The 26,932-nt window shown below is 39.2% G+C and overlaps 2 long non-coding RNA genes across 2 annotated transcripts in view; both read left to right on the forward strand.

The window, feature by feature from the left end:
- The window catches only part of LOC118176906, a 105,169-nt gene extending 86,975 nt beyond the window's left edge, over positions 1–18,194 (forward strand). Inside the window, exon 3 of the long non-coding RNA XR_004755564.1 lies at positions 17,989–18,194. This is a non-coding gene — a long non-coding RNA (uncharacterized LOC118176906). The remainder of the gene's footprint in view (positions 1–17,988) is intronic.
- A 5,845-nt stretch (positions 18,195–24,039) lies between these two features.
- LOC118176905 lies at positions 24,040–26,682 on the forward strand. The gene is made up of 3 exons (XR_004755563.1): positions 24,040–24,114; positions 25,871–25,948; positions 26,570–26,682. It is a non-coding gene; the product is annotated as an uncharacterized LOC118176905 (long non-coding RNA).
- The last annotated feature ends 250 nt before the right edge of the window (positions 26,683–26,932 follow it).

Genomic DNA, 26,932 nt, shown 5'->3' on the forward strand with positions numbered 1-26,932 from the left:
GTGTTAAGGGCAAACCAGAAAATTTTGGTTGGCAGAATGCCAGCCTCATGCCTCGAGAGTTGTCAAGCAGATACATAAACATTAGGGAGCTAATATGTTTGTAGTGAAGGGACAGCTCCAGCCAAAAGCATATTTTGGGGTGGAACATCCCGATGTGTTAGAGCATATGGCCTCTTGGTGGAAACAAGATGGCCAGTGTTGGCTGGCTGGGCTGGTCTGGGAGGCCTTGCACAAGCAGCGTCCGTGCACAGGTTGCACTTCAATTTATTGCAGGTAGCAGACTTTGTGCTTCTTACTTTCATCCTGCTTTTAGAGCTACAGGGAGAAGTCTGGGCTCAAAGTCTTTGAAATGGTTACATGTTAGGTTGGCAGGAGGAAGATACAGTTTCTGACAGAGAGCAGAACTGATGTCTCCTGTGTTATACTGCAGGAACACAGGCCTCTCATTAGTCCTTAGGGGGAAAAAATAGAAAAAAAGTGAAGCTGGGTAGATACTGTAAAGCTGTATTCATGGATATTTATTCAAATGCTCTCAGTTCAACTGCGCTCAGATTTTACTTTTTATTTTTGATTGTGCCTTCAAGCATACATGTGGTTGTTTATCCCAGTTCCTTGGCAAGCTGCATATAGAGAGTTAAGAAAAAGAGGCTAGCGACTTTTTTACAGCTTGCAATAACTGACCATATAACTTGCTGGCAGTTCCACAAAGAGCCAAATAGACAAAATCAATTAAAAAGCAATAGTGTTTCAAACCCTGCCAGGCTGTAATATATTTATGAACAAAGTTATGTATTACCAACAACTTCATAAATACCAAAGTCTGCTTGCAGCAAATTCTAAACAAATGTTTTAGTCATGCCATCCATTGCTTATTACAGATAACGAAAAGTGTATCTAATTGTGAGATTTACTCTGTGTTCTTTGCTTGTGTGTGTAAGAGAGTGAGGAGGTTTATTGTAGCGGACCATGTTTGCCAGCAAAAAATGAACCCTCTGAAGGAGAGCAGGCTGATGGCAGGGAAGCCTTTCCCAGCTGTAGAACTGTTTCTGTGGAGCTATTTAGCAGAGGTGTTTCCAAGAACCCCTCTCTGAGGAGGTAGGTTCTTCTTTGTAGAGAAATATCTATGAGAAGCAAACTACACTGAAATTTTGGATTGTACTCAGCTTATTTTGGCAGGTCCCCAAAGCATGCAGAAATTTGTCCTCTGAATTTTAATAAGTCTTTTTTTTTTTCTTGTGTGATCCCAGAAAGACCAGCTTCTACTCATACTTGAGTATCTAAACTGGGTACCTAATTTGAACCAGTTGTGGATGCTGGTAAATGGTGGGAAAACCTAAGTAATGCAGAACTCTGGTCTCATCTCTTACTGGCTCCGCTTGCAAATCTCAAATTTATTATCAGTGCAGTATCCATTACTTGCCTTTTGTCTTCTAGAGGATTTGAGGTGCTTGAGATGAATTGTGTTGTTCCTGCCCTGTCAGGATGACTAATGAATCACGCCTAACGTCAGCTTCAACAGAAGCAGCTTTTAGGCACTGTAGCTGCTTCTTGAGGTAGGCTGAAGGAAGAAGAAAAAGAAAGAAAATTGATTTCTGACCAAGTGATAAATACATCATAACACCTCAGTGATATTCATTACAGTGTAGCTTATATACAAACAGCTGCAAACTTTTTTTCATCTGGGTCCTAAGTACTTCACCTAAGCAGTAAAAGGATGCTACAGGGGAGGTTCTGCCGAGCTTGTCACCAGTGTTACTGTTATTGATAGCTGACATTGTGACCAAAAAAGAGCATCTGTGCATAGACTAGGCCATGGAGAAGTTGAGTTCCTTACCAAAATCTTGTTGAGAACAGTCTGTTGAAATAGTATAGTTCTCAGCCTTACCCTGTGTTTCCCAGATCCGTTTGTGCAGCTGGAGCCATGCAATCATGCATTAAAATGGCAAAACTACAGCAAACCAAAACAACCTACCAAGACTTCGGACAACTGATGTGTTTCTCAGCTGTTACAAAGTGAGCTGAGCTGACCTCTCACTAGTCCTTCTTCTCCTCCCACTGCAGGAGATACTTCAGGGGCCTGAAGGGTAGACTGAACCTCCAGCTGCCAGAAATTAGAACAGCCGGTAAAATTTATTAGGTTATTTTGAGGGCCAGCACATCCCCTGCCGACCCAGGGGAGCAGGAGAGTGGTGTAGAGGTCAGCCCAAGTTAGTGTCTGACTTCTGTGTTGCTACGGTCTGTCTTAGGTCTAACTTACTTAAGCAATGGAAGAAAACAATCTAGTTCCTGTTCAATACAGATAATTACAGGGTAGTGAGCTAGTAATCTCTAGACATATCTTATAGCTCTATATTCTAGAGAACAATCTGGCAGTGATTACTTTTTTTTTTTTTTTCAAATGTGGACCAGAACTTTCAAATCATGTATTTTTAACTTTCAATTCATGACGCTCCCCTGTGCTGAAATGGAAGGGCACAGGTTGAATTGAATCAGCAAATAAACCTCCACTAATTCGGATTTCTCACAATCCAAATCCCTACAAACACCTAAAGGAAAGATAAATCAAACTTTAATTTATTAAAAAGAACAGAGGAAGAAAGAAAAGGTAATAAGGTGATGTGAGGCTGTTTCTCTGTTTGTTAACCCCAAGGGCAAACTTGCTGGCTGCTGCCTCACCGTGGACTGGGTCAACGAAAGAATTACATCCAAGGGAATCTGAACATCATTCTTTCCACTTTTTTACATTCTGTTATGATGCCAGGTTTTTGAAAGGATATGAAGAAAAAGTTGGCAAGGGGAGGCAAGAGGGGAAAGAGCAAGAGCATAATTCAAGCTTTCAGCCTGGCTGTTTTTCCTGTAGTGGTTGTGCAATGCCAAAAATGCTTGCGTGCAGACTTCACGTGTAGTTCTGATCATTCTCACCTCTGATAAATTTCAAGCCTAGAGATGGAGATGGTACAACAGCCATGCTGTCAAGAATGCTGGCATTCTCCCCAGCTCCGTGAGCAGGATCCACCTGGCAGGTGCTTATTGATTGAACCATCTGGCTCTGCATTAGAACTGCAAGAATGCAAAACTTGCATGAAACTGGATAGGCATCAGCTGTGCAAGGCGCTCACTGGATTCAGAGTCACTGCAGTAACATCGAAAATGGCACGGCAAAAATGACTGATCTGTTATGCCTCACTGCATCCAAGCAATTGTCTTTAGTGAAACATAGAGAGAAAATGCACGTCTGATTAGAAAATTAACCACAGTCATCAGACGTTAGGGAGAGAAAAGCTCTGCTCCATCAGTGATAAACAAACCCTGTATTGATCTGGAATTGCTGGTGCATATCATCCTTTCCCTTATGTGACAGGATATTAGAGAAGAGATGTAAGTAGTTTTACAGTTGTGTTGCTTACCTAATAAGGAGGTCCAAAAAAAAAAGACTGGATTAGTTCAATTTGTTTTTCTCTGTGCTTGTTGAGGCATGTTGGCATCCAGGCAAGTCCAGAGATTGCTGTGACACCAGCAGTGTTTGTGTCCAGACGGGGGGCTCTGTTCCCTCTCTGTTCTTTGCCCAGCAACACACTTCATGTTTTGTTAGATAAAATTAACAATAACATCTCTTCAGACTTTAAAAGGTGGAGAAACTGTGAAATAGCCTGTTCTGACTCTTTGTGCCTCATCCTGCAAAAATTTCCCAGTAAGACTTCCTTTATGAGCAGCATGTAATGCCTTAGCATCATGCAGCTTCCCCAGGCTGCGCAAGGTGCTGTGGCTGATGCCTCCTCAAGTGCTGCAGCACTCCTTTCATTGTATCAGTGTTATAGGAGTCAAAAGCACAGCAGAAACTGGGCAGAAATACTTTGCAGTGAAAATAGTGGATTCCTCAGCGATTATTTGTAAGGCTCTAGCACAGAAATACAATGCATGTTGCAAACTTTTTTAGGGATTTTTTTATCTGTTGCATATCATACAGCTAATATTATCTAGTGACGTGGTCTCGATTAAGTTACCTGGAAATATTTGTTTCTCTGTTCCTGAAGAAGATCTCCAGAAGTTGTCTTAAGGCTGCGATTCAAAATTCCCCATACATGTAAGGAAAATTCAATGTAGATAGAGTTATGTGAGTTTATTCCTGATCTGTGTAGTCTCAGTACAGTCCCTGGGCTTTGCTGCTTGTTCCCTGAATTGCAGGGGACATGTGGAATGAATATCGATTGTGTCGTGCCTAAAGGCTCTTTCATAACACAGAAACTTGAAGGTGCAGAATTCAGATCTCAATAGAATCAATGTCTGTGGAAATAGTTTCCACGTACCTGTGTGTGTGCGTGTTCCTAAGATTCAAAGGGAGATGTGCGTGGTACTCATCCCATCCTACGCCACCAGCAGGGTTATGTCTGGAAGACCCCAGAGCAGGGCTGCCGTCTGAGTGGCAGAGCTAACCTTAGCTGGCTGCAGAAGAGCACTGGTTTTGCAGAGCAGAGGGCTCAGTCGTGGCTCTCAAGTTGTAGCATGAGCAGCTCAGCCTCCTGTTTTCTTTCTCTCTATTCAGTTTCTGAGAACAGAAGAATCTCAGCCCGATGGACAGATACGAGCTTCTGGTATCATGCGTTGTACCAGGGAATGGGGCTGGAAACCTGGTAGGAGAGGCAAGGAGAAAGTCAAATTTTGCTGGTAAGGGGGACAGGAAAGACAAAACAGAGCAGCAGCAGGTGTGGGGGGTGGGATAGTTGCAGGCTGTGGTTTTCTGCCCACATCTGGTTTTCCTCTCTTCTTTGTCATGAGATTTGTTACGCTGATGCATGCCATTACAGAGTGAGCTCTGAACCTACTGTGTCCGCGCAGGCCTTAATTCCCTCAGGCTGGCTTGTGCTAGAGTGGTTCTTTAATCACTGTGGTTATCCCAGCAGGGTCCGTATCCAAAATGAAAGTAATTTAAAAGTAGCTTGTGAGTACTGAAAAAATAGTTGAAAGTTTTGTATTTTAATAACAGCATAGTACCAATTCTTTACGTCTATTGGATTGATTATGTTGTAAATGTTATTTGCCCTAGTAAAAGCATAGTAAAAATCTAGTAAAACCGTAGTAAACCTTCAAAATGATTTTATTACACCAAGTTTAATTCTCTGGGTACAGACTCCCTCACCAAAATTCACCTCTTCATCTACACGTCTGATTTTGAATCCGGTATTATTCTCTCTCATGGGAGAAAATTATAAGCAAGATTCACTAGGAAGTTACCGGCAGATTACTTTTTTAATTATTAGTATCTCATTTATTACTTGCTGAACACTGATGAGGCATTTGGCATTGCACTGATGCGTTTGAGGGAGCTTTGTTCTGCATCTGGCTGTTGAAAGTGACAGTCACGTGCCTGTGTGGGGGGATATGAAGAAGCAAAAGATTCTAAACTGAAAAGGGAGCAAGTATCTTTATCCTGTATATTCCTAGATGAAAGTAGTTGAGGAATACTAGAGATTAACTCTTCGAAATCAGCAGTGTAATATCTGTACTATGTGGAAATAAGCTTCTGAGCCAGGCTTGCTGCAGTATTAAATTTCTCCTTTTGCAAGTAAGCGATAGTCACTGAGCAGGCCTTTAGGTATCTGTCAAAATGTACGTTTAGTTGACTAACATGAAGAGGTGGGAGGCTATATGCCTTTTATCTGCCCTCGAGCAGACACGTTTAGGTCTCTGTTTAACTTTCAGTGATGTTGCCAGCAATATCTGTTAAAGATTATATTTTCTCAGTTTCAAAATCCATTCAGATGAGACAACACGTAGAGTTACAGTCAATGTTTTGAAGTTAATCTGCTGTGGTTTTTTTCTTGCTAAGGGTAGTGTCTTTGTTTTTTTTTTTTTGCTGGAGGGGACGCCTGCCCAAAGTGACATCATCTGAAGTTAGGTTCAGAGAAAGAGGAGGTGGTGGGAAGTATCCTTGGAAAGAGAGAGAGATCTTGACATTCTCCAGCCTCCCCTCTTAGCCCAGCCTCAGATTAGAGTGTTGGCTATACTCAGAACATGGGCTTTTGGGGGGACAGCATCATCTGAACAGGTGAAGCAGGGATCTTGCTAAGTTACAGACTGGTATGAAGGTGGGCAGCAAACTGCAGTGCTTTTACAGACCTATAGTCTATGCATCTCCTCTCAGCATCACTAGAAAATTAGATTCATATTGCTCAGGATAAATGAGGAGTGTAATTAGGAAATAAAGAGTTTGGGCTGTCAGGCTGTCAAATAAATAAATGAAAAAGGAGAAGAACGAAAGGGACAAGTATTGAACTAAAAAGAAACTTTTGCTGGCATTTCCTACTTTTTGAATACAGTCTTAACCTGGTGTATGTGTGTGTTATACCCATGAAATACACGTGAACATTGTTGAGGAAAGGAGGGGAGTTTTCTTTCAGCTGGTGATTATTTCGTTATAGCCAGCCTTTGTAATTTGTATCCTTTTAAGATTATCCAGAGGCTTTGCTTACTCATTAAAATTTGAATCAAACACACTGAAACCTAACAGAAGGTAATGTTAATGAGGTTCATGCCTGAACCTTATGTTTTACAGTCTTTTGAAGCTTTCTTAAAGTTCGTTGTGACTTCTACACTTGATACATTCTTGAAAGGCAGCTGGATGCCCAGCAGCATTGACCAGAATTCCGTATCACAGTTGTTGATAGCACTAGCAAACACGATATTTAAAACAGGGAATTAATGACAAACCAGAACTGCATTCTCAAGTGCTGTCAGCTTGTTCTCCACAAAAAAATACTGATTCAGATTGCTAGAACACTTACCTGTTTGACCTTTTTCACTTACAGTCACAGAAAGATGTACACAATATTGAGAATACAGAATACACTTGAAAATGGATATAAGACTTGTGTGTATACAAGATGGTGTGTTTCTGAAGACACAGAATACTTATTTTCAAACTGTTGCTGAACGTGGTGGTATTTCATGTAGTGGGCTATATGAAGCTGTACCAGAAAAGTTACAGGACCAAGTTGTGGCACCAATGCCCACATGCTATCTACAGTTATGTCGGTGGGCTCTGGCTTTCTGACATGCTTTATAGCTGCACTCCTCTAGTCATGCCACTGGAACTCCGGTAGTTAACCACAGAGGCCGGTCAGCCCGCAAGAGCAGCGAGTCCTGTAGAGCTCAGAATGATTCAAGCAAGTTGTTAGCAAATTGGAGCTGTGTGAACTCTTCCAGTGAACCATCTTCCTGAAAAAATTACCCCTTTTTCTGCTTTTGAAAGCAGATCATGAACTCATGACTCATTCCTGTGTAGTTTACTTCCAAGAATTTTATCTTTTGGTTACAGTTTGTCTACACAATTTGTAATCGGTCATCTAAGATGCAAATTAGTCTGTTTGAGCTTTGAAGTTTATTGAACAGCTTTTGCTGTTTTCAGAGTGTTTGTAAACATTCATAACTGTTGCATGATCTTATACATGAATAATAAAATCTTCTCAGTGTGCAGCTTTTATTCTTTAAAGTAATAGACAGTGTTTGCAGATGCATTTTTGTTTCATTTTCCCAAAGCTAGACTGAACTGCATTTACATGAAACGTTCATTTATTATTTACAAGGATTTTTAAAAAATTGTGAAAGGGAAAACATAGGGTTTGGTAGATAAGCTATTAAAATATTTAGGTAGTTCATACGAGAAGGATTAAACTGTAGTGATAACATCACCTTTGAATTAGTGGCTTCATACAGCAGCTTCTGTCATGTAGAAAATTACTTTTTTTCGCCTATAGTTTGCCTATTGAGCTTTATAAAGTCAGTTGCCTCTGTGATCTGCGTTACAACAGCTAAATGAGTAGTTTAAGGGGGTTTTAAAATATTTTTTATTTTTATTACAAAGTTAGTAAACTAATGCAAATGAAGTATTCATGAAGAAGTCATTAAAGCTCCTAACTTCATATTAAACTCATACATTTCATCTCTGAAAAAAATGGTGGATGGTGGACTCTTAATCATCAGGACAAGTTGTTATTAATCCTTTTATAAGCTGTTTAGTTTTATCAGGGCCAGTTTTTAGTAATGTCAGATGAGTGTGCTGTTCTTGAGAAAATTCTAAAACGCTGCCGGCTGCTGCTTGCCTTGAAACCATACAGAGTGCTAGCTCCCCCTTCTACACTGAGATCCTCTGGCATAACTTATAGCACGGTGCATCACAGAAAGGAGATGTTACATTTAAGAGAAAGGGAATTTTCCACCACTCAAAACTTTTTCTGCTTTAACTGTGAATATTATACATTCTTGGCCCATTAGAGATAATATTGGCCTTGGTCTAAAAGCTCTTCTGGCATTTCTCTTCAGAACTGATACTCAGGCAGTTCCTCCCTTTTCTGAGTATGCCAATTTCTGCCTTTCTGTGCATAACGCTGTGGGATGGGGAATGTATGCTGTGTCATATTGATCCATAAGATCGCAAAGCACTTCCATTATAGTGAGGCACGGTGCAGCCTTTCTGAAGAGTTGTTGAAAATTAGTCATAAACTAGAGGCAAGAACAGACATCACAAATTTGGTTTAGGAGGAGTAGCACCCCCTTTTTTTTCACACTTCTGGTTTACTGTGAAAGGAGGTACACAGCAAACAGGGCCTCCTCCCCAGCAAAAGCTCTGGAGGCAGAATGGATCACATATAAAATACTTCCAAGAATTAGCTTATCAGATTCAGTGTCCAGTATTTGCAACTTTTTTTTTCTTTTGGCTTTTCAGGCAGATGAGATAAATGAAGTATATGTGGTGTTTCTTCATTGGTTTGTAAGGGGTTATTACAGCTGTTTATTGCATTTCAGAAGGCATGGACTTGTTCCTGTTCCACAGAGGACCATCTGCAAAGCATTCCAACCAGTAGGCCTCCATGGGTGGAATATTCCACAAGCAGAAGTCTTCCAAAAATACATTTAGCCAATACTGAAGCAAAAGCAATGTGGTTTACTCGAAAAGGGAGTCATATTATGAAAGAAGTTAGTACAGAGTAAAATAGAGATATTTATAAGAGCAGAAAACACTGCCCCTGTTAGATATTTCACCTGCAAAGATAGAAGCTGTGGAGAACAGGAACAAGTACAAATACTGAAAAAAATAAGGAGAATGAGTACACCTCTTTTCAGCTTCATTAGCTCTGTTCAGATCTGAATTTATTCTTAAGCTTTTAAAAGCTCTTCAGTATTGATCTTTTCTTACTGTGTAGTTTCTTGTGCTCTTTCTTCCTTATCTTGTGCTTTAGAGAACAGGCTGAGAAGTGATGACCTAGATTCTGCTCTTGGGTTTGCCACAGACTACCCATGTCGTGACATATTGAGGCAAATAGTTTCCTTATGCTGTAATAAAGAAGTAAGATAGCATTTTCTACCTACCCGAGATATTTCAAGGTAAATTCGTTAGTGCTTGTAGGGTTCTCTGTTTTGGCAAGTGCCACAGAAACTAATGACATTTGCAATGACAATAATGGATGCTACATTTTTAAACCTTTGTGAAAGACGTTTGTGTATTTACACAGAAGAAAATCTCATTTGTATATGCAAATTTAAGTAATCTGTCCTCCTTGCTGCAAGATACTTGGAGGCAAAATTACCCTAGGATTAAAAAGGAATGGAGAAAATGTTGAAAGAAAAATCCACTGAAAGCTACTAAATACCAAGATAGCAGCTGTCAAGAAGTCTATAAACAGTAAACTGGTGTTCTGAGGTTTCCCAGTAACCTTCAGTCAGCCTTTGCTGCTGAGCACAGCCAGAGGCACGGTGCTGGGATAGCTGGGCCTTTGTCTGACCTTTGCTGCCATTCTTAGGATCTTTTGGCTTTGTAACCTTAGCATCGGTATTCCTCTTTTTGTGCCTGAGCACAGACCAGTTTTACTGCTTTGGCTTCAGTGTAGGCAGATACCCAAAGCGCTAGATTCTCCTTGATATTCCAGTCTCTCACATTTGAAGCAGGGTATGACCAGACAGACACGTGTCAGTCCAAAGGTCTTCACAAGGAGCTGCAATCAGACTTTACAAATGATCTGCCTTGCTTCTGGTGTGACAAAGTTTCATCTCAAAAGTCTCAGTCACCGGCACTTGTCTTGAAGTAAAGTCTGCGGCATAATAATGCACCAACCCTGTGAGTCATTCCACTGAGCAGGGACCCTGACGAAGAATTACAAATGGAAAAGAATTCGTAGTTTGAAAACATTGTCTCTAATGCACTCTCTCAATCTGTTCTGTTGTAGAAATTTGTGAAGAGTGCTTTACACAATGATGGAGCTAATAGAGTAGGAGGTGGAACACTAATTACAGTACAAAGCAGTACTTAAAAACCCGTGGCAATAGGTAACTACAATAAAGTACACTGTACGCTGTAGACCTTTTCTAAGCTTCAGCATGAAGAGAGAGTTGGGCTTAAATAAGAGCAGCAGATTCTGGCCCCTGAATTGTAAGTCTCAGTGTATCATAGTTTTCCTGCTAGTTGGGACAGACATTTATATACCTCTTTAAGGAAGATTTTCAGTTTTCAAGCTTGCAGTGAGACAATGAAAACTGACTGACTTTACCCATAAACTTAATGGAGCCCTGGGGGCATGAAGGAGGCATTGCTCTAAGAGCTCTCACTGCTTTCCATTTGAATGTTACGTTATTTCTCGATTTTAACTGGACTCAAGTAAGAAATTGCCTCTTTGCTTTTATAATTACCAGGGAGACATAAATTCAGCAACATGTGCGTGGTCAGCTGTCGTGCTTTTCTCCTAAGCAGTGAATTTACAGCATGCACATACTCTGAAGTGATTATTTTCTTATCATTTATGGTATCTAAGCTTTTTTCCTGATAAATCTAATTCATATGGTTTGACAGTTCAAACAATGTGTTTTCTGCGTCTCGGGAGGGAACGTATGGCTTACTTTTGGTTTAGGAACTTAAGAGATTAGGTTTTGCATAATGTAAATCTGAGGTGGGTGATACTTTGTCTGTAATGCTATGAATGCAATTAGTGAGATAAATACGGAGCTAAATTCATTTTCTCTGAAAAGAGGCAATCTGATTGCTATGCAAAAAGCACCTTTATTAGCAATACTGGTGCTTCATAATGTGGTTAGCAATGCATAGAGTGGCATTTTGATTTGCAGCTTTAAAGAATTCTGGGATGAATAAAACATGGAATTAATTGCCAAAGAAGAACCTTTGCCAGACTAAATGAGATCGACTGTGCTGAGTAAAAGCTATAACCTATGACAGGCTCTGTTTCACTCCCAAAGGAAATGATGTCAATACCAGAAAAGGTTAAATAGCACTTCAAGTAATTTGCAGCTGCCAGAGTTCCTTCCCCGTCAGATGTAAGGTTGAGGGTAAACATGTATACGTGTGTCCTATCATCCTGCAGCAGGTACGATTAGAACAGAGCCGTGAAGAGTGTCAGACTCCATGCTCCGGATCAATAAATTTGGATCAGTGTCTCAGTTGATTTTGAAGCAAGAAAAGCTGTTAAGTTGGCAGGGAGAACAGGCGGATTTGGGTGCCTAGGAGAACAAACAGAAAATGCATATATAATTTAGGAAAAAATATAGTAGTATATAAAAATATAGTAGTGAATATTAGTTCCGTTCTATCATTTTTAACAGAGCTATTAAATTCAGCTGAGGTTTGCTGTGGATACACCTAGAGTTGATGCATCTAGCTGAATATAGACTGTTTAATAGCTCCGTTTTTAAACCCTGTAAAAGTGAAGTCCAGGAAAGAAAAGATGTATAGAACAAAGTTGGAAAACAAACAACAACAAAACGCCCTGTTCAACTGTTTTTAAACAATACACATCAAGTTTAGACAAAAAGTCATCATCTGGGAAACTGGTCAGTAGAGACATATGAGAATACTTAGCCTGTTTTCTGGACCACTTGTACTTTTTACAAGAGGAAAAAAAAAAGTTGCATGAAGCTCTAGCAGGCAAGTTTTGGACTAAAAGCAATTTGTATGTGCAGAGTCTGCATTTGGTGGTTATGATGCTGCCATCCAAAAGCCCTCACAGGAGGCACCTTGTAAATAAATTGGGCTTCCATAGGCACAGATTTTCTGTGCAGGTTTTTATCAGTGTGGCAGCCTGTGAGACAACCAGCAGTGCGTATTCCTAACATTGCCCAAGTTGTGCTGGAAGCCTACGCAGTGCTTCAGAAAGGTGGGAAGGACCTTGAAGTTGCACGATGTTGCCTGCTGGTAGCTCTGCATTAGTGGTTATTTCTTGACAAATGCAACCATGCTGTGGAAGATCTATTAAACAGTCTAACAAAATGCCAATCCCCCCGGTATTTCTGATGTTACATTTCTGTTGACTGATGATGTATCTTTCAGGTTCATTAGGGGAAGGAAAGAGAAGAGAAATTCTTGTGGGTTCTCACAGACTTCGTTGACTGCAACCAGGTAGCTCCTATAACAAGCCCAAAGGAGATCCAGTGCCAGCCTCACACATTTGTTGTGTTTGTGGAAGATGGCAGCTGGACCAGCACAGCAGCAGACCCATCATATGTTGTTGGGACCTTTGCTATGGGGGGAGTTAATAGTCAACCAAGAGCAGCAACGTCTTCCCTTTTTTCCAGATTTGTGCACATTATACACACTCACGCACTCCCACAAATCTGGATTTGTAAAGTTTGATTTCCCAATATGGTTTTTAAAAGCCCGTAAAACCACTGTGTGTGTCTAGTGTAACATGATATAGAGGAGGAGAAAGACAAGCAGAAAGATTGTTTTAAACTGCTTGCTTTAGCGAACAGTTCCAGAATAATACCACTGAGAAACACAACTGTTCTGGAGGCTGTGACAGAGGGAATCTTGCTGATATGGAGTATGAGAATATGAGCTCGGTTACGGCTTAATTCCTTTGTTCGTAACCTGAATGGTAACGGAGATGGGAGAAGGAGATCGGAAGAATTTTAAAGAAAGGAGTGCATGACCAAGGATTTTTTTTCCCAAATATGTGTAGATTTCTTAAATTCATATTCATTTCTATGTAAATTATGAATTAAAAGGTTCTTTTATTAACAGCTAGTAAGCTTAGGGGAATCATGGGAGCATCTAGCAGAAGAAAAGATAAGCAGAGTATTCATCTGTATAGACTTGGAATGAATAAAACACCCATACCAAGGCAATTTTGGTATCAACATTTGTCATACTTTTGGTATATTCTAATGGGCTGTTTTTTCTAGATCTGTGCACAATGGTGAGGTGAATAATTAAAAAAATAAAATAGAGAAAGAGAGTGAGAAAAGCAGGAGCTTTCTAATGAGAAATGAATATCCATACCCTGGATTTTCAGGGTTGTGTCTGCAGTATAATTAACTAGAAGTTGAGCTCTTTCACATGTAAATGAAGTCATTGAAAGCACTGCCAGCTGTAATCCTTTTTCTCTTTGCTTATGGGACTTTGCAGGTTTGCAGGCTACTTTTTAAATTGAAAATTCTTAAAATTGATTTTTCTGTGTGTGTCTTTTATGTCATATTGGGGTTTCACTACTGTCACATTATGTTATATGATGCAAATCATACCATGGTCAATTTAATTTGAGGCTAATGAATATGCCTTAGACTTCTCTGAGGAAAGCAGTTAATAGAAGGGCATTTCAAAGAACTATCTTATTTTAGAATTTCAACATCAAGAGGTTTTTCCCAAGCTAAGGCCATTGATTCTCTTTTTCTGACATATTTCAGTTGTAACAAATAAATCTCATTTATAGGCTTATGAAAAACTTCAGCAAACAAAGAAGATTTGAAAGAGTTTTACATGTTAAAATCTCACTGAATCATGAAACCTAAGTAGGGTCTACCATTTTATCTCAAATTGTTGTGGATCAAGCTTCCAGCCATGGCTACCAAATGCATCATTATCTCTCCGTGGTAGTTTTCAGTTTATATCCATAGGTCTAGAGATGAGTTAGTGGCTGTTGAATATTTTTCTCACATTTTCCATGCACCTTATTAATCTCTGTGCAGGTAGTATCTCAAAATGCTAAAAGAAGCATTTATGCATGAGGTAGCTGTGAAATAAAGACAGGTGATGGATTGGTTGAGTCAAGAGATGGTGGTTTGAGAAAGTGGACAATGCCATCTGGTTCTGGATGGAACCATAAATGTATCTCACTATCAGTTGTCAGATGTACCTTGCTGGAAGTCTCGTACTTGGCAAGGATGAGTTGTTTGCACACAGATTATGCATTTTATCTGAGGCTGCATTAAAACAGCACAACCTTCCTGCTACAGCACTATTGTTATCATGTTACTTGGCACCTCTATAGCTAATCTCCTGTGGGACAGAGGTTTTGACAAATACTGGTATAAAGAATCTTTGTGCATGTTTACGGGTGTCCATGGTAGGGACTGTGCAAGTATCATATTTGAATTAAAGAAACAAAAATAAGAAGCCCAACTCTTTAAGCCAAATGATAGATTATTTTGCCTATCTTGCAGCTAGTACTAGCCTTTAAGCAACCCAATACTATGATTACGTTTTTCTTCAGAAGTGTGACATTGTTCATGCATGTTGGCTGGTAATTCACTTCAAAGCCCACATCCTTTGTAAACAGATCTGTCTTCCCCTTTCTTATCTCTGTACAGTTGATTTGTCCTACATGTTCTGTATGACTATGGTCTATTTTCATTGTGTCTCTTGGTTATTTCTCCAGTTTTCCAAGATGAGTTGAAATCATGATCCTCTTCTCTGGTCTGTGCTGCCTATGATCAATACAGGAACATACTTGGTGGTGGTTAATCATATACAGTTCGGTGCTTTTGCCTGAAATACCCACCTTGCTATAGCTGGTGATTGGCAAGGAGGTAGGCACATCCATTTTCCACATACTCTTTTGTCAGGACTCATCTACAGGAAATGCGTGCATGTTCTGATGTATATGATTGAGGATATCAATTTGGCTCCTGAAAAATGAGGATTTCACAGAGGGTGCCATCACTGTTACGTGGTTTTGTACCACCTAAAAACTATGTGTATTGGTGAACTCTTCTACAGAGTGACTGTACTGGTGCAGATCTGATCTCACAGTGTGCGTGGTACACTTGTTAGCTGACCTCCTATCTGCTTTAGCAGTAGACCTTGTGATCGGGTTGCCATTTTTCTTCTTTAAGTTTGTATTGATTGTTTTGTCCAAAGCTTAATTCTGAGAAGCTGAAGAGTGAAAATTCCTTAGTCTTTGGAATTTGTAGAGTGTATCAGTACACAGCTTAATGCTATCATCTGAAGAATGCCAGAGTGAATAAGAAAAAATTGATGTTTCTATAAGCTGAGAATGTGATATTGCTAGTGCTACATATATTAAACTGCCAGAGGGAATTTTTCTTTAGTTCCGACAATTGAACAAGACTATTAAGAACAAGTCAAAAGCTATTTTGTTTTCAGCTGTTCAAAACTGCACAGTTTAGACACATTCCTTGTTTGCTTTTTGCCTGTTTCAAACCATTTTGTTCTACATCCGTATGGTCATCTCCATTAAATTTTATTGTGAAAGCTTGCTGCATATGACCTGGTGAACTGACATTCAGGGATAAGGTGACCATCTGCTGATACACCCAAAGCTTTGTGCTTAGAATTACATTTTACTTTGACAATGGCAGGCCCTGAATGGCTCCTCTGAAGGGTCAAATGAAAACAGAAGCCAACAGAAGGCAGCTTTCATTAGTACAGAAACCTGTTGCATAACTTTGTAGGGTGTAGGTCAGGCAAGCCAATTACTGGTTAAGGTAGAACCTTTTAACCATCTGTACATTGATTCCAAGTCTCAAATTTACCCTTGCTGTCAATCCATTAACTTCCCTGAAATAACACCAGGGATGCTTTTGGCTTTTAGCTCACTTTCAACATTTTCTCGTCTCACTCATTTACATCTCACTCATCTTCAGTATTGTTTCTTCGCTTCACTCAACAATGTTTTCCTGTACTGAAGAAGTTGGGACTTAACTGATTCTCTTGGTAAGCCAGACATTCCTAATGTGGGAGCTGGGAATGTATAAAACTACCACTAATCACCTTCAGTGCAACTTCAGACTTGTTACACCATTCTCATTAGTTTTATACTGATTGGCTGGTTGTTGTTTATAAATTAAAATAGAAAAAAAATATAATCCATAGCATTCAAAATTCCAGTTTTTACAGGTTTTCTGGGGGAAGAAAGTCTGAAGCGTTCATTCTTAACATTACGTGTCATTGAGAATGGAGTAACTGGATACAGAAAGTGAAGATAGGACTTATGATCAAAGTCATACTAGAGCCTCAATCTTCATCTGCAGGAGAAAGTTCTCCTACAGTCGTAATAGCTTTTCAGTAATAAAGATGAGTTAGGTCAATTGTAATTTATGTCGGAGTATGAAGGAGCAGAATCCCAGCTGGAGCCACAACTGCATGGATCCTTTCCATCTCTCTCTTACACAGATAGGCACAGAAAATTTATCTTTTTTTCATTACTTTTTTTTTTTTTTTTTTAATTGAAATCAGCATCGCAATGTGGTTAATGAGGGCTTGAAAGCCCAAGTCTCTTCACAATGGATTTCATGTTCTGTATTGATTTGTCAGAAGGCAGGAATTGACCTGAAAACCATGTTCTAATGGAGGCTATATTTCTTTGTCTTTAGCTTTTCATTTTGGAATAAATATTTTTTTTACAGAGATCACCATATCTGAAGGAGTACATTGTGTAAATTGCATATACTATGCCTGTTGGCCACTGACTGTCTTCTCATTCTGTTTTTTAGAGTGGTCTGTTTGTCTGATATTATTCCAGAACCACAGAAAGGTTGAGGTTGGAAGGGACCCCTGGGTCCACCTGATCCAAGCCCTGCTCAAGCAGGGACACCCTGAGCAGGGTGCCCAGTGCCACGTGCAGGCACGTTTAGAAGATCTCCATGGAGAAGACTCCACAACTTCTCTGGGCAGCCTGTGCCGGTGCTCTGTCACCCACACAGCACGGCTTTGCTTCCTGGTGTTTGGAGGGAACCTCCTGTGTTCCACTTTGTGCCCACTGCCTCTTGTCCTGGCACTGGGCACCAAAAACAGCCTGGCTCTGGCTTCCTTGCACACTCCCTTCAGGTATTGATTCGATACGTTTGATGAGATCCCCCTGAGCCTCCTCTGCTTCAGGCTGAATAGTCCCAGCTCTCCCAGCCTCTCCTCGCAGGAGAATATCAGAGCAAGAAATAGAGGTGTTACTACATAGCTATATAATTTAAGAAATAAATTAAAAATAGGAAAAAATATTTCCTGAAAAATAATAAAATGAATGATAGATTCTACTTTGTTCTAGAAATGTTGTAGAGAAAATTGCAAAAATCGGGCTTTCTTCATGGCAACATAAGGAGGAAATCACATGAGGACCATTTTGTGAAAACAGTAATATTTTCTCACAGCTGTTTGCCATTGCTGTGTGCTCGGAGCCTCCCTGGAATTAGGTGTGATAGTATGTGCACGTACAGAATCATTGCAGGACACAAAGAGATGCATGTAGAACTGTTCCTTCCTCTACACTGTGAAAGCAAATTCCTTTGGAATTTCTTTAAAGCTTGTGGTTTCTAAATTATGTGTTAGCTTCCAGTGTAACAGAATTTAATGTGTACAGGTGTGGGGTTGCATTTAGGAGTGTAGATCTGACTGTGGGACATACATACATAAGTTTGTCTGTATCTGATTGCATTTCTCAGTGCACGGGATTCTGTATTTTGGTGCTGGGTATTAATACCAATCTAACTAAATGGATCTGGATTCACATGGACATCTTAGAATGTGGCCCAATGAAGGAACTGAAAATATAACCACCTTTAGGGGATTTTCTATTCAGGAATCTGTTTTTTGATTATTATTTTTTTCACAAATAAATTGCATTTGAGCAGCTTAATGCATTTATTGTATTCACATGCTCCAAGACTGTGAGTATTTTATTAGAGTTGGGTTTTTTTTGGCCTATTATAGGCAGTAAAGTATTTTATTAGAGTTGGGTTTTTTTTGGCCTATTATAGGCAGTAAAGTTGAAGCTGAGCAGATGGATAGCACTGTGGAGCCAAGTCAAAAAAACAACAACAACAACAACAACAACAAAACGCTGAAGTCAATGAAATAAAAGCAGCGATAAACAAGCTGAGAGAGGAACATGAGCTAGAAAGGGCATCTGACGTAACCAACAGGGGGAACACCTTCTGTGCTCACCTCAGGAGCCCAGAGAAATGACGGGTAAGTGACACCACACTCCTGGAGCAGCTGTGTGCTCTCAACTCCTTCTGACACCCTGGAAAGTCAGCTACCCTCGGGGTTTCTGGAGGTGGTTGGCACTGCGCTCTTACACTGCTTTTGCAATTCCTCCCTTCCCCCTCTTTGTAAAATCCCCTTAGCAAAGCGGTCCTAATCTCATCTGTTCTCTCACATGAATCTCATTATGCCTTTAGGCAGCACTTCACCCTTCTCAAAACCAGTTTTGCTTTTTGTATCTGTTCAGTCGTGAGACCATACCTGAACAGAGCACTCGGATGAGAATACACCACTCACTGCTACAGAGGCATTATAAGGTTTGGGATTATTGCTCAGTCCATTCCTAATGCTTTTCTAAACACTTCTGATCTTTCTGATGGATTATCTGCACTAAACAGAAGTTTTTCATTGAGTTGTCCACAGTGACATATGGGACTTTCTCCTGAGTAGTAAAAGTTGATTTACTGTTCCTCAGTGTGCATCACTTGTTTTTTAAATGGAATTGCTTTCTGAGAAGAAATTGGTTTGGAATGCAGGAAGAAATGGTTTGTTGAGCTTGTTACTCGATGAACTACCCTAGGAATGTATTTGAATAATTTAAATAATTCATTGCTGCATACAAGCCTTATAATACAATATATTACCTTTCCAACAATAGGCAGTGTCCCAAAAATTAACCTTAAAATACTTTATAACATAGTCCTCTAGTCAGTGATTACATCCGTCTCAGGAAGAACATGGGAAAAAGGAGGCTTGTTGATGTTACTTTATCACAGAATGAGAGAACGGCTCGGGTTGGAAGGGATCTCAGAGATGACCCAGTTCCAACCCCCTGCCATGGGCTGGGATGCCGCCCTGACTGGGTTGCCCAGGGCCTCATGGCCTTTATGTGATGTTAAAATTCAAAACCTTAGGATGAGATTGCGCCTCTGAGAAGTTTTCGTAGTCTGTACAGAAATGTAAATATGCATATAAAAATGTTTCCAGCAGAAGACTGAGCTCAAGCCCAGTTTCTAATTACTGTAGAGTGTTAGTTGGTTTGAAAGCAGCCAGCCAGTTCACCACTGCTGATGCTCGCTGTCCCTGCTTATGAAAAGTGCCTGTCAGGCAGCACCTCGGGGGCAGAGCTAACCAGTTGTGGCGATACCATCCCTTATAGCCTGTCTCCACTAGTGAATGATTCAGGCTTCTTTAGTAAATACCAAATGTATTCCTGTTCTAAATGGACTTAGTGTCTTCTGAAAATACGAATGTCAGAAGCACTGTTCTGAAATTGAAGCCAAAAGAGATCAAGTTTATAGTCTGGGAACTGAAGCCCACATCTGTTTAGGCACCTGTATTGCTATTTTGTTAACATACCCTCAACCTCATTTTTTTTTTTTTTGTCTTTACTTTTTCATTTCTGCTTGGCAGCCTAGCCACATAACTACATTTCAGTTTTAGATAAAGTGCCTTCCACAAAATTAACTTTTTGGTAGTCTTCTGATACATGGCTTAACCTGTGTATCTCTGAGTCCCTTGAACATTATTTTCAGGCTGACATTAACATCAGTATTCTATTGCACCTAGACACACAGCTTCTTCTAATGAATGATCTAGGGAAGCCTGAGTCACTAGGAGTTTAGGCTTAATTGTTTAAGATGGAGGTTATTCAGCAGCTTCCCAATGACATTTTTAATTAAATTCCAATAAGTATGTATGCATGTGTCCCCTGGAGGCAGCTTTAAAATTTCTCTATCAGAAGGTTCTCCCCACCCTCCTACCCCACAGACCATGGCAATGTTAACACTGCTGGTTAATAAGTCTTCATTTTAGTATATTTCATCTTCTCATACATTAGCTGCTAATTAAAGAAGAATTCAAAATAATAAGATGAGGAAAAAAATAAGTTTTTTTTTGTCCTAATTAAAAATACTTCCAAATGAGATAAACTCTCAGCCAATTCCATCTGGATAACTCAAAGACAGAGGAAAATATGCCAAGAAAAATATCTTTGAAGGGAGCTCAATTATAAACACCATAAAAGCATGAAATGTATAGTGCTAAAATGAATGTGGATGGGAGGAAGGAAAGCTAGCAAAACATAAAGCAGCACAGGATCCAGAATGACAAATGCCATGCAAATTGGGAGCATAGACAGACACTGAGAAAGGAGAAGGCAAGTAAACTGCCAGAGATGGGTACTACTGCAACCATCTGATTACAGTGCAAATAACGTGGCTGCTAGACACAATCGCTATCCCAGTAAGGATTTTCAAACATTACTCAAGAGGAGACCCAAGTGGTTATATAGTAAAGTGTCCCTTGAGAAAGGACAAAATAAAAAGAGCCAACCAAGGCTCTTGGAGCCCACCAAGGAACCAGCCAAATCTAAAATCCATCATCTACAGATATTGAACCTCTGGAAAAGTGGAATTTGTTACAAGAAAACCAACTCAAGAAAGATAAATTCAAAGTGACAAATACAAAAATTACCAAATTAAAATCGTTATCACCGTATACATTAAATAGTTCTACCTGTTTGCAATGAAGAAGCATTAGTAAATATCATCCATTAATTAAAACACTATTTAGGATTAACCGACAGAGAACCTGACATTTTGTGGGTAGTCAGCACTAGATGATGTTTGTGTACATGTGTGTGTGTGTAGAGCTAATTTCCAAGTAGTTAACGATTTGCTACAGCTACTCATAAAAGCATAGATGTACGCAGGCATAGCACATGTAATGCAGCATTTTCTCCTACCATGTTTATGCTGGAACTGAGCTGTATCATGCGTCTGATTCTCTTGCAGACACAACATGAAACTCACTTGCACGATGTGCACAGGCTTGTGCAGCGAGCTCTAGGCATTAAGATAACTGTTTGTATTCAGATACTGTATTAAGCACTCGTATAGGCAGTGCTAGAATCTTTGCAATGTGCTCAGTCCTGTAGTAAAATATCCAAAGATAAAGCAGTGTAAAAGAGGAATCAGAAGCCTTTTGTGTTCTCTGTGCAGGTACTGAAGTTGCTTTTACCTGTGCTGTAGGACACAGCAGGAAATGTCTTCTTCCACAGATCTGCACTTCCTCGCCTGGCCTGTTAGTGTGGCAGATGTGTAACGTTTGGAGTAAAATGCCTCTGAGCGACTGACACGTGAGAACGTATTCTACTGCAGTTGTATAGACAGGCCCTTGTTTGCACACTTGGTCAGTCTAAAAATCTGTTGACCTGCATTGGTGCTAGCCTATTTCAGTCTTTTCATATTCTCCTTATTTCAAAAGTACCAAATTATACACCAGAGCAGGATTTTACTGCTGTTGTTTTTACGATGTACAAGGATTTTGTGTGCCAGGAAGGTAACTGAATACCATGTCAGTACAACTTGCAGTAAATGAGAAAAACTGAAGATGGACCTGCTGGAGTTTGTATTAGTGGTGCACATTATATGTGAAATGTGGTGGATGAGGAATGTATCTCTTGGCATAATCACAGAAAGCACCTCAGTTTATCTCCTAGTAAATAGCCAGTGCAGTTTTGCAATACAATTAAGCTATTGCTATAGTAATCCATCACCTTGAAGTAATAATATGATCTGACATCACGTCATAACTACCATGAATTCCCTGGGGCTCCAGATGTGGAAATACGTTCTCTGGTTTTCTACTTTTAGATTTATTTGTTTAAGTCAGTAAATGGCGCTGAAAGGACTACCTAAGAAAGCATTATCAAGCAGTTTGCTTTACAGTTTAGGTGTGAAAGTTTTGAATAATTTACAATTTTTTTGTTCCTTTGGATATTTATCAGAATATTTTCATATTTTCAATTATGGTGTTTAAATACTATCAACAAAAAATAGCTACAAGCCAAGATTAAAAGTATGCCACTGCATCTTACTGATGATAGCATGTTTTAAACGTTCTTATTCTGGGAAATATTTAGCATGCTCCAGTTGTAGACAGGATTATTGATCTGAATATCAGTCTGTGTGTCTTTGAATTCCTGCTTTATGCTTACAAGACGCTTCCTTCCTTTCCACCCATGTAAAACACTTCAAAAAGTAGGAGACTAATGCTTATTCCTGTATCTCCTGTGAGGCTATTCTTCTTATCCAGCTCCTTCTGTTCCATCTTGAAAACAACTGTGTTGGTAGAGACTTGGTAACACCTCCCATTTTCTTTATGCATGAGCTCCACAGAAGATCAAGGCATACATTTTTGGAAACACTTTGTACAAGTGTGTAACACAGCAGGTAAGTGTATCCCAACACATGGACAAAGATAAAAATATACATAGCTACAAACCTGAGCTAAACTCTAACAGATGATTTCCTTATGCTAGTGTTAGTGAGGAAGCTGCTAGCGGCATTCAGTTCCCCAACACTTTCCAAATAGGCAGAGCTTTTTGAGAAGCTCTCACTTTGCAATGGATGCAAGCATTTGTTTGCTGTTCCTCAGCAGTCAAGAAACTGCTTGAACTACAGAAATGTGTTTTCAGTGTTCCAGATGATTATTTTTGGAGCAGAAGCAACTGTTTCAGGAATAGAAAAAAAAATACTAGTCACAAATATAAATCTACAAAACCCAGAAAATGCAAGACTTGATATTGACAGTTGATTAGCTGAATGGTTTTACAGAGAAGTTACATTTTATGATAAATACCACTATCGTACCAAGGAGTATGATGGCATACTGTGTGTAATGATATATTTTTAACTGTGACAGTTGTCACTTTTCATTATGTTTACTTTTTCTATCACTGCCTCTGCTACCTATTTTCCAGCGGTGTATCTTCTCCACTTGGGCTGATGAAAATGACTGGCAGGCTTGAAGGTTCTGAACTCCCAGTGAGGGATGCCTACTGATGTGAATCATGCCCATTTTCAGGATAAATGAAATAACCTGGCCTTGATGTAAAAAGGGCAACATCTCAAGTAGTTTCTAGTGACAGTATTTGTAACTTTTGCTTGCTTACCAGGGTAAATGGTTGTGCACTTGTTATGTGCATAGTGATAGGCTACTGTGTTTTAAAAAGTTGGTTTCCAAAGCTCATCCCTGAATTTTCAGAGGCTGAGTTGGAGGATGCATCCTGACTGTGGATCCATGATCTAAGGTACCCTCTGGATTTCTGCCATGAACTGTGGAACTGCAGACCATTTTTAAATATAATTTTTATTTTTCAAAGTCAGCATTTCAAAAGTTTGCATGTATGAGTGTGCATAAATGTTTTGTATGCTTGCTTTTGAAAATCTGGTAAATGTTTTTTTTTTTTTTTTTTTCTGATGTGATTTTTAATGCTGTTGTATTGTTTTATGTTATCCATCATATAGTTTTACTAAAACTCTTTGTTGACAGTCATCATGAAATCAGGATTAATATTTCAACAATGACATGAAATACTAAAAAACTGTGAGTTTCAGTGTGCATTTGTGAGATTTTAGTCATTGGCAAGGAATTTCCAAATCACACTGCACTTAGGGTGCTTTTCCTTACCTCCTTTGAGAATGCCACCTTTTAGTACTGTAGTGGTGAATCTGGATATGAACTTACAGTGATTTAATATAAATGAAGATTAAAAAGAAATAAATTATGTCATGAAAATACTTAGCTTAAAAGTTATGTGGTCAATGGATGCATAAGCATACACAGTATTAATTTAAGTTTGGATTTAGAATCCCGTTTCATGTCCTATAAATAAATATAATAAATAATTCCCAGAAGCAAAACCATTTGCAGAATAGACTTTCACATTTTTCTCAAAGAAAAAAAAAAAAAAGATGGAATTTTCTTCCCCTGTTGGTCAGGATTGCTGTCTCCAGAACAGCTAATTCTGATCTTGTCAATCAATCATATGTCAGATTTTTAAAAACCATGACTTCATCCTCTCGTTTACAGGAATTGCAATGAAATCACAACAGGTGAGTAAGAATCTTATTTATCAGATGATACTTCCCTCTTTTCATCATCAATTGAATATGAAAGTAATTTGTTATGCAGAAATTATCCTGGTGGCAGCATCAGTATAAAGCAGTATATTTAATTATTTATTGAGAATTATATGGCAGCATGCCAGACTCATCGTGTAAGTCCTCCATTCCTCCTGATGTATTTTTTAAGTTAAAGAAATGGGTAAGCTCCAAGTCAGTTTTTCCAGTAACTCTTTCCCTTCTTATACATTACTTCCATGTTCCTTCAGTTCAGTGTTAATTTGAGAGTTCACTTGCCAGAAATTTTGTCATATCACTACTCAGTAAGGCATATTATAGTAGCAATAACAAAACAAAACAAAACAGGCTTTGATATACAAACCCTGGGAGGTATTTGCAATGCAAGGTTGTGGTGGTAGAGGTGAAGATTGTGGCAATAAAACATTGAAAATCGTCCCTTCCAAAAGCAAAAGCGTTCATGGTTTTTTCATGATAAAGATGAGATTTTACAGCTTCCCTCTTCTATGTGATAATTAGAAAGCAGATTTATTTTTCCAGTATAGTTTTCCTTTAAAATGCAAGCTATTTTCATGGAGTGTTATCCAGAGCTTGCCTGATTTCTTTCTTCTCTTTCTACTTTACCTTTAAGTGGTAAAAGAAATGTGTTATGATGCTCATGCCTCACAGGTCCCTTCTTATCTCAATAAGCATTCATCTGGGTGAAGATAAGGGACAAGGTATACGTAAATATTCCATATTTGTTGAATATGTTTACATTGATTTGACCTTTTATAGCACCACACGTTCTTTCTGTGTATCACATTTAAAACCTATAGTTCATGAGTCTATAAAAATATGGTAGAAACTTCATCACAGTGAAACACTTTGTGAAGTTGCACAGATGCTATCCACGTGTGTCATGTAAGACATTCACATATGCAGAGATTCAGCAGAGATTCAACATGTGCTTGACTCTCATTACACAGCTTCCATTGATTTTGGAGAGCTCTAATTGCTATTCTACATAAGACTGAGTCTGATAAAGCAAAATTTCAGCAGTTCAAAGTACTTCATCTCATGCGTAGAAAGCTGTACTGTATTTTCTTCAGAGCAAATCGTGTTCTCGCTGTGGTAAAACAAAGCCCCCACAAACACATGCGTATATTGAGAAATGTCCAGGAAAACACCTAATGTATCAACAGAATTTCAACTCAGGAAACAAAATATTGTGAAATAAAAGCTCTGGAGGTTTCGTTCTGAAGTCAAATCCAGAACAGGTGTGTATCATCTGTAAGTGCTGAGTAGCAGAAAACAGAAATTGGCATCACAATATGTTTTGTGATAAAGCAATATTGGAAAAACATCACAGATCTCTGTAATACTGAAAATAAGGACAAGATGTCCATCACCTATCTATTCTCCCTTACTTATTTTTTTTTCTTTATAATGATTGTTAAAGTCCTCTGGTCTTTGGAATATGTGACACATTATTATTTTTTTTAAATCAGTAGTAGAAATGTTACAGAGAATGATTAACTACCAAGTCTAACATGTAATTTAAGGTGGCCAGTCGAGCATGTAGGAGGAGGAATTCCACCAGATATATAAAGTTTTGATAGTGTACTAAGAAAAGTTGTATCGAGCCAACTTGCTTTGGTGTGTTCTGACCTGTGCAAAAATGCTGATGGAGGAATATCACCTTGTGAACTGCTGTTTGCCTCTCACTTATTTTTCTTCTATTTTACAGAGCTGTTTCATTATAACATTCTGCCACCACAGTGCAAAGCATAGCAGAGGAAGGACAACAATTCTTTTTCATCTCTAGGTAAAACAATCTGCCTGGATGCTTCTTAGGCTGCTTTAATAGCAATGGATGTGGTATGAATCTGGGGAAAAACTTACTGTCTGAATATTTAAAGATTTATCTTTTAGCACAATTGTCTGGCAATTCGTTGCTTGAATTGATTTTGCAAAAGAGCGAACAACCCATAAATGGGTTACCATTGTGTCAATGTCGACTTGAATCTCCTGCTTGACAAATACGCACATAGAATCTGCATGTGTTGGTGCATGTGCGTCTCGGAGGAGAAAATACTAGGATGAGGCTGCTTCTCCTAGGTTAACCAAATTCTTTCAACCTTCTGTATTTACTCTAAGGTAGTTATAGGACAAAAGCCTTCTTTAAAAACACTTTCCATCCGCTCTTCAGACAGGACAGCAGGTTGCTATAAATAAGATGAATGACGTGACATGTTTGCATTGGTAGCGATCCACTTTGAATACTCTATTAATATGCTGTTCCATATTCATGTTTTCTGCAGCAATGTCTGTGTTGTGTTGTTTCAAAACAACAGCAAAATGTTTCTTTTACATCTGCGCTGGAGTTAAGTATAGCCTAGTTTCTAATGACTCTGGGTCTGCTGTGACAGCCTCCATCTCCCCACAGTGTCCCCACGTCCATCCCACATTTCCCGGCTCCTCAGCACGTAGCCAGAGGTCCCGCAGTGCGAGCGGCAGCACGTGCTGAACAATGCTGAATGATGTGTGCTGGTGTGCACAAGGTGACTGGGTAAGTACAAACCAAAATGTGGACAGTAACAAGCAGAGATGTTCTCACCCCTTAGGGCTTATTTTATCTCCTTTACTGAGCTCTTGAATTTCATTAAATTTGTAGGAATTTACTTAGTTTTGGGACATCTGTCTGAATATCAAATATGACTAAGTGAAATTGCTGAAAATTTATGAAAAAAATCAGTAAAAACTGGATCGAACCAGGTTTAAGTACCATGAGATCTCAAATTTGTTAAAT

Source organism: Oxyura jamaicensis, chromosome 20 (assembly GCF_011077185.1).
Source record: "Oxyura jamaicensis isolate SHBP4307 breed ruddy duck chromosome 20, BPBGC_Ojam_1.0, whole genome shotgun sequence".
NCBI classification, from domain to species: domain Eukaryota; kingdom Metazoa; phylum Chordata; class Aves; order Anseriformes; family Anatidae; genus Oxyura; species Oxyura jamaicensis.